This window comes from Coffea eugenioides, chromosome 3 (genome assembly GCF_003713205.1).
Source record: "Coffea eugenioides isolate CCC68of chromosome 3, Ceug_1.0, whole genome shotgun sequence".
Lineage (NCBI taxonomy): Eukaryota > Viridiplantae > Streptophyta > Magnoliopsida > Gentianales > Rubiaceae > Coffea > Coffea eugenioides.
Genome location: NC_040037.1, coordinates 41,578,662 through 41,587,372, shown reverse-complemented (window position 1 = coordinate 41,587,372; position 8,711 = coordinate 41,578,662).

Sequence of the window (8,711 nt, the reverse complement as noted above, 5' to 3'; positions counted from 1 at the left end):
CTTGTCAAATACCCCCACACTTGAACCATTGCTTGTCCTCAAGCAATAAAAATACAAACCAACAATGATCCAAAATTTGAAAATAAACATATGTAGCATTTCAACTTCATTTCCTCAAAACAAAGTAAATAACCATTATGCAATTATTCAATTAAGTTCAAGTACTCATAATATCAAGTAAAGGAGAGCCAATTATACCGTAATTATAACAAGTTTAATTCAATTTCTCATTCTTACTTAATTTCATACGCAAGTAACTCATATGGTCAATAATATGCTTCCTAAACTCATGATCATTTCTTATTCTACTTAAATAGATATTTATTCATATAACGTAGCTAAATATTACTTAAGTTGTGAAAGTGTCTTTTGACGCGAGAATCGACATTTTTAGATGAAGATCACCGGTTACTCAACACTTCACATACTCAAGTTGCTTTGCATACTCTTAATTCAAGTACCGTTTTACGCGAAAGTCGACATTTGTAGATGAAGACTCCCGGTTACTAAGTACAAGAATCATTGGAGTAGAATAGATCTTTTTTTTTTCTTCTTTTTTTTCATTTTTTTTCTTTTTACAGCAAAGATAATAATAAATTCCTCAAAAGAATAATCATGAGAAGAGTATTGCACTTATTGACCATATTTATCACTTAACTTATAAAATCCAATAAAGAGAAGAAATTTCATCAAATATGCAAAAAAAATATAGGTATAATTTTCTCCACTTTAAAAGATATACTTTCCTACAAATGCAAAAATTATAATCACATAATAGTCATTTCCAAGTTAAATGAGAAAAGAAGTTTCCAAATCACATATATTTATCTCAAATGTAGGAGGAATTTGAACTACTAATGGTATGGAACTTGGTACCCCTTGGATAAACTTGAAAAAATATGAAACTTTTTGGGGCAAGTTTGCAATTTTGGACAAGATTTTAGAAAAATTTTGAATTTTAACACAAGCCCAATATTTGCAACTAATAATTCAATCACATACAATGTATATAATCTCAATTCTCCCCCCACACTTAACATACACATTGTCCTCAATGTGTAAAAAGGAAAATCAAGATAAAGAAAACAATACTCCCCTATTGTTGCGATTGAATATGAAGCTTCAAAATCCATTGTCCGTGTATCTCCAACGCTTCATGAGTTTCATTGGATAACCATTAGTGATGTAATCCTAAAAATGAAAAATAAGAAACAAAAGTGATAACAAAGGCTTAATAAAACAAAACGGCGATCCGTAATTTCAAACCTTTGTTTTGGTGATGTACCTATATACAATATACAATAAGCAACTCAAGGTACAGGAAAAGAAGAAAAAAAGAGAATCAAGGAATCTGCATTTTTTTTTTCTCCGAAAACGCGACTCATCAAAACGCGCCACCAAGCCGCGTTTTATGAAGTCGCGTTTCTTCACATATCTTGCAGGATCGAAAACGCGACTGTGTTATAAAACGCGACTTTAAGTCGCGTATTTGAAGTCGCGTTTTCAATTTTTGATCAGGCTGTAAAACGCGACTTGGTAGAAAACGCGACTTCCTGTCGCGTTTTGAAGGCGCGTTTTCTTCAGTATAGGCGCAGAATCGAAAACGCGATTATGGAAAACGCGATTCTAAGGCGCGTTTTCAGCCCAAATGCGTTTTCTTCTGCGAAATTATTGCAGAAAGCCAACTTTGAAAAATTACCATTTGTACCCCAATCACTCAAAATGCATCATAGATCATTTGTTTGCTAAAATTCTCAATGCATGCACATGTAAAATGATCAAAATATGCATTTTAACCCCTTCTAACAAATCAAAAACAACAATTACTCAAATTGAGGGGTTGAGTTCCTTGATCAAATTTCGCTTTTTTCACCTCATTTGGTCACTTTTGCTTCCATTTCCAATACCTACAAATGAAAAATAACAAAATAACTCAAACATATACTTTAAACATAAAATCACCCCAAAATAACATAAACTTAAACAAACATTGGGTTGCCTCCCAATAAGCGCTTCTTTAAAGTCAATAGCTTGACTATTTCACCTCATTTTTCAAGGAGGCTTAGTTAACGAATAATCCACCATTTTTGGTCGTGGTGGATCATTAAATGGTGACTTTATAGCAAAAGTCACATGATCTAATGATAGGAGAAATGGAATTGACTTACCTATCCCAAGTGTTTCATAAATATTACCTTGAATATGCACCACTTGAGAACTTACCAACGGGAATGCCATGAGAGTATCTTGGGCAGCAATACCCTTAGAACCTATACTTTCAATGCACTCCTCAAGAGGGGTGAAAAATGAGTCATTAAAACTCACCTCTTGAGGTTCAAAGTTAGTTCCAAAGATATTATCATGTGAAATAGACATTTGCTCATTGAAACACAATTGAGATTCATCATTTTCATCAAAATGCAATCCATTTTCACATACAACATTCCTACCATTCATGCTAGGATCATTTTGCAATTTATTAGAAGAAATAACCTCACACAATGCATTCAATTGCTCATTTATTCTGCCAAAGTGAGAAGTTAATTCATCTATTCTTTCCTCAATCCTATCAAAACGGTCGGAAGTCAGATTAGCTAATTTTTCTAAAGCTAATTCCCAAGATGGTTTAAAATCATTAGCTACTCTTTCTATTGCTAACTCCCAAGATGGTTTTGATTCATATTGGACACATTCAGATTGGTAATCGTAAAAATATGAAGAATTACTATAAGTACATTGATTATCCCAATCATAAGCAGGAGAATTGATCCAATTAGCACTATATTGATCAAAACAGGGATTGTAATGCTCTAATTCATAATAATAATCCACATTTTGTGCTTGCATACATGTATTAGTAGCATGATAACCTCCACACAAGTCACAAATCACATGATAAGAATTAAAAGTATTAACATTCCTCCCTTGCTCAATTTCATGCATAATTGTGTCCATCATAACATCAAATTTTGCCTTTAAGCACCTTAAACCATCTTCAAAAGACATACCTTCAGTAATTTCTTGGTTACCTCTGTTGAAGGAGCTTTGCACTAGGTAACCATCCATTGCCAATCTTTCATTTCTCAAGCTTTGTCCTCCAAATTGATCTATCCTCCTCATCACCTAAAATTGCTTTTAAACAACTTAAGAGCAAAATCAGTAAGAAGAATAGGTTATAAAACACATACACATAAAAACACTAAAATAACAGAAAATAACATTCACAATATAACTAATAATATGTCTAAACTAATAAAGTTACTCTTCACACCGATATTGCCAAATCTTCCCCGGCAACGGCGCCAAAAACTTGACGGGTATTTTACATACGTGCAAGCTAAAAAATACCGAATTACACCCGTTCACTGCAAGTATACAGATCAACTAGTAGTTTAGGGTATATATCGGGTCGATCCCACAAGGAAGAGTGAACAATTACCGGTATTACTAAAACTTCTCTATTATTTAGACTATCAATGAATGATAAGAAATTTATCCTACTGAAATTATACCAAATAACAAATAAATGCTCCTTAGGTTGTGGTATCCCTAGCTACTCATGCAAGTGCTATATTTGGATCATTGAGTACTACATCTAGGCTAATTATGGTGTAATTTCCTTATGCATTTGAATCCTACTTTCGTAGTGAATCAATTATACTTATAACTAATCCATACCTATTCTCATGGTTATGAAATTAGCTACAAGTTCATTTTTTCAGTGAAATTACATGAAATGAATCACTAAAAACCACATAGGTGCACCTCTACTTTCGTGAGTGTACTCCCTATGTTTAGCACTTCTTGAACTAATGTTAAATCTCAATTTTCATTGCAGAAATAACACCTTAGATAATCACAATTAATGGTACCAGATTAATCATGATTTAAAGAGTCAAAGTGCTAAATAACTTGCTCAAATCATAGCAATCAAATAACCAAATAATAAATACTAACAATCATAGAAAGTTCAACCAAACCCAAGGTATAAACTTTAAAGACACATATTAAATATAAAATCCAGAACTTGTATATTAGCTAAACTTGGAATCAAATACAAAAGATAAAGAGTTGGAAAGGAAAAATAACCCTTGTCACATGAGCTCTTTCCTTGCCTTCTTCATCTCCTTCTTCATCTTTGCCTAGCTAATAAACAAGAAGGATGAACTACTACTCTATACTAAACTAATCTAACAATAAGAGAATGGAAAAGCTACATTTTTGCAGACTCCAAGCTTCTCCCCCGTATATTTTTTTCTCATAGACCTCAAATGTCTCTACATATAAGCTGATGAAAAGTCCTTCCCTTACCAGTCATAAATTTCTGCTATGACTCTCCACTTTGATTCTCCAAATCTGGATTTGTTAAGGGAGTCAAAAATAATGGCTTTTGACTTGGAACCTTGGCTATATCTCTTCCTTATGTCTTCTGAAGCATGTGCAGCCTACGTTTTCTCTCCAACTCTAGCTGGAAAGTAGTGTGAAGATGAGAAAAATGGCTGAGCAAATTACAGAAATTCGGCTGTCATACACGTTTTTACTTTTGACCTCACTTCAACTGCATTTTTCTCCATGATGAAGGCCGAACTGGCTTTTGTGCAAAACACAAAAGTTGTAGCCCTTTGAATTAGAGTTCCAATGCTTCAAGAATCATCTAATTTGGAGATCGGTGGACTGAGATATGGTCAAAATACCATAGACTGGTCAATTCTGGGCTTCAGCTTTCGACCATCCAGATAAGTTTCTGTGTTTCGACCTTTTGACCAAGAAAACGGCTGAATTGGACTTTGATGTCTCATACCAAATGTAGATATATCTCTTAGCTTCAAAATGGTACCAAGATCACCTTGATCCGATCATTGTAGCTCCTGATATAGTCAAAATACGAAAATGTGTCTGAGTTGTGAAAGCTGACTTTTCTTGATTTTTGTCCTCAAATTGCATTTCTTCCTTTTACACTTCATATTTTATTTTCCTCACTTTAATCCATCTTCAATCATCCAAATATCTTCTCAATGCACTTCATTTGATGATTGAATCATTAAACCTACAAAATATGAAGTTTTTCCCATAAAAATCCATAAAATGCAATATTTAGCCACTTTAACATAAAATGTAGTTTTTTACCAAAACCTTAGTTATTTTAGTTATAAAACTAAATAATCAAACCAAAATTAACTAATAAAACACACTAAAAATACGTAAAATAAACCCTTGTCAGTCCCCACACATCAGAGTGCACATAATCCAAAATACCCTTGGTATCGTGAATTGCAGTGCCAAATTTTACCCTTGTCTGCTTTCCTTTGACACAATGCTCGCAAAAATCTAACTTGCAAACACTGGCTCCTTTTAATAGGCCTTGATTCATCAGAAGATTCAAAGATTTTTCTCCGGCATGCCCTAAGCGCATATGCCATAATCTGGTTACTTTCAATTCTCGATCATCACTGGAAGCCACGGCCGCTACTCCAACAACTGCATTACCTTGATAGTAATACAAGTTATTATTTTTCCGGATTCCTTTCACCAGCACCAATGCACCTGAAATGATTTTCATCACTCCATTATATGCCGACACCTTGTAGCCCATTGATTCTAGTACTCCCACAGAAATGAGGTTCTTTTTCAATTCTGGCACATATCGGACATCAGTTAGAATCTTAATTGATCCATCCTGATTCCTCAGCCGAATTGAACCAACCCCATTTGTTGCTAATGTGGTCTCATCTGCCGTGTAGACGACTCCACCTTCTTTTTCCTTGAAATCAAAGAACCATTCTCTATTGGACGTCATATGATGGCTACAACCTGAGTCCAATAGCCATGTACTAGAATGACCAGTAGGCATGGCAGCTAATGAAAAATCTGAGTTTTGATCAATGCACTCAGATACATTTGAATCCGCAACAGCTTTTTCTTTGTCAGGTCTACCCTTCAGTTTTGGACAGTCCTTCTTCCAGTGCCCTTTCTCTCTGCAAAAGGCACACTCATCTTTACTTAGTCTGGCTCTTGACTTGGATCTTCTTCTCGTCCCCTTTCTCTGGTTTTGTGAGCGTCCTCTAGTTACCAGAGCTTCTGCTGCTCCATCTCTGCTATTTTGCTTGTCTTTTCTTCTGAGCTCATAGCTGTACAGGGCAGAGCTAACTTCACTGAGGGACACCTCAGCTTTCCCATGGAGTAGAGTTGTTTCAAGATGCTCAAACTCCTCAGGAAGAGATCCCAACAACATGAGAGCCAAATCTTCGTCTTCAAATGTCACATCTAAATTCATCAGATCAGTGATTAACTGATTGAAATTAGTGATGTGATCACTTAGAGTTGTGCCAGGAACATAAGTGAAGCGAAATAAACGCTTCTTCATGTTGAGCCTGTTCTGACAATTTTTCTTCAAGAACTTCTCCTCCAATCCAGTCCATAATTTATTTGCAGAGGTTTCTTTTGAGAACACATATTTTTGTTCCCTTGAAAGACACGATCGAATTGTACCACACGCTAAACGATTTAGCGTCCTCCATTCCTTCTCTTCAATCTCTTCTGGTTTCTCTTTTTCGATGGCAATGTCTAGACCTTGATTAAAGAGCGCGTCTAGAATCTCACTTTGCCACATGCCGAAATGACCGGTACCATCAAATGTCTCCACATTTAATTTTGTATTCGTCATAACATTTCTCGCCATAATAGATAATGACGAGCTTGTTGATGCTTGCATTGTAGATGAAGATCTACTTTCGGCCATCTCTACAAATTATATTTAGTAGCTCCTAAATGTAGAGTAACAATAGCCCAAGAAATCTTTTCTGATGTGGAAGATCAGACCATGCTGCAACCACAGAGCATACTAAGAAACCTCGAGCTCTGATACCAATTGTTGCGGAAGCCCTACCAAAGTTAAGGTATAACGAGTAAATTATTGTACCTAAAATTGCAAAATGAAAATTCCCAGGAAATATTTGGTGAGGCACACTGGCCTGCTTAAGTACCAATTTCCTAGACAGAATCACCTATATATGCACTTAATTGCACAATAACTCACTACAAATATACCTACAAATATAGCTACTAAATAGACAATAAAATGGAACACCAGAATTTAACGAGGTTCGGCTAATTTGCCTACGTCCTCGGACACTACCGACAATTTAATATTTCACTAGAAGAAATATTACAAAGAGAGAGAAGAAAGCAAGTTATTGGCTCTTGCTTGGTGTACTTGAATTTGTTTGTTTGAGAGCTATTTATAGTTCTCAAACAACCTCTCAAATGTTAAACTTAACCGATGTGGGATTTAGAAACTTAGGCCAAAGAATTCAAAGTCCTCAATTTTGGCTTGAAAAAGTCATCAATTGAGGCTTGGCTTTGAATTCAACATCAAGGAGGAAGCATGTTTAGCCAAAAGACTCATTGGCTTGGCTTAAATTGACAATACTGTAGAATAAATAGTCCTAATGTTCCAAGTTATATGAGCGTATAATTAAATTTAGGGTAAAAATACACTTTATCCCCTGTAGTTTGGCACTTTTTCGCATAACCCCCTTGAGGTTTGAAAAGTTATATATAACTCTTTCATAATTTGGACAAGAGTGTCAAAATGGCAAAATTTGTATTCCATAATAGAATCAACTAAAATATCAAAAGTACTCCTTTATAAAGTTGAAAACTATTAATTACCAACAGGGGGTTATGCATATATTTTAAAAATCAAAATGGGATTATATGGTAAAATACTAAATCGTAAGGGAGTTATGTGGTAAAATATAAAACTATAAAGGGTTAAAATGTCATGCATATTACGTTTATTTATTTTACTTATTTCAACTATTTTAGTTTTTAAATAAGAGTAGTTTTTACATTTTTTGGGTTCCGTTATATAGGATATTTTTGTCAATTTGACACTTTAGTTCAAACTATAAAGGATTGTGAATAACTTTTAAAACTTTAGAAAAATTCTGTAAAAAATTATTAAATCACTTGGGAGTAAAATATATTTTACCCTTAAATTTATTAAAGATGACAAGACAAATCAAGTACGATGTTGTCTAAGAGTACATCGCACAGTTTGTGCACCACCAACCCTTTCATCCCAAATGTCATTCGGAATTGTGTTCTTTGTGGTCATGCAAGTGAAATTATTGCCACCTGCCCGTAATCATGCAAGTGAAGTTGCTACCACCAACTATCCTTTCATTCAGCCATCTTATCCCAAAATCTTATCCGGAACGTGTTTTTTGTGTTCATGCAAGTGTAAATGTATGAAGAACAAAGAAATGAAATATAAGTTTTGATCCGTTGAATTATTAATAATTTTGAATTAATTATTTTGAATACACAGTTTCAGTTCAAAAAATTATTCGGCCAATCTAGTAGACTCGGAGCGTTATAAATGGTATCAAAGCAATTCTTTTATGGTCTCTTATCAGAATTCCCTAGAATCCACATATGACTGAGTGGATAGTTATGATCAAATTTTGCAAGAACGTAAAGTTTCAAAGGGGAGGATTGAGTGAGATGTCGCACATTGGAAATCGGAAAAAGAACTAAATGAATTATAAGTTTCGCCCCATCCAATTACTAATAAATATGGATTAATCATTTTGAATACATAATTTTAACTCAAAAAGTTAATGGGTCACACCAATGGACCCAAGGCGTTATATCTACCGTTTCATTCAGTACTATATATATATATACACACCCATGTGTGCAAAAGT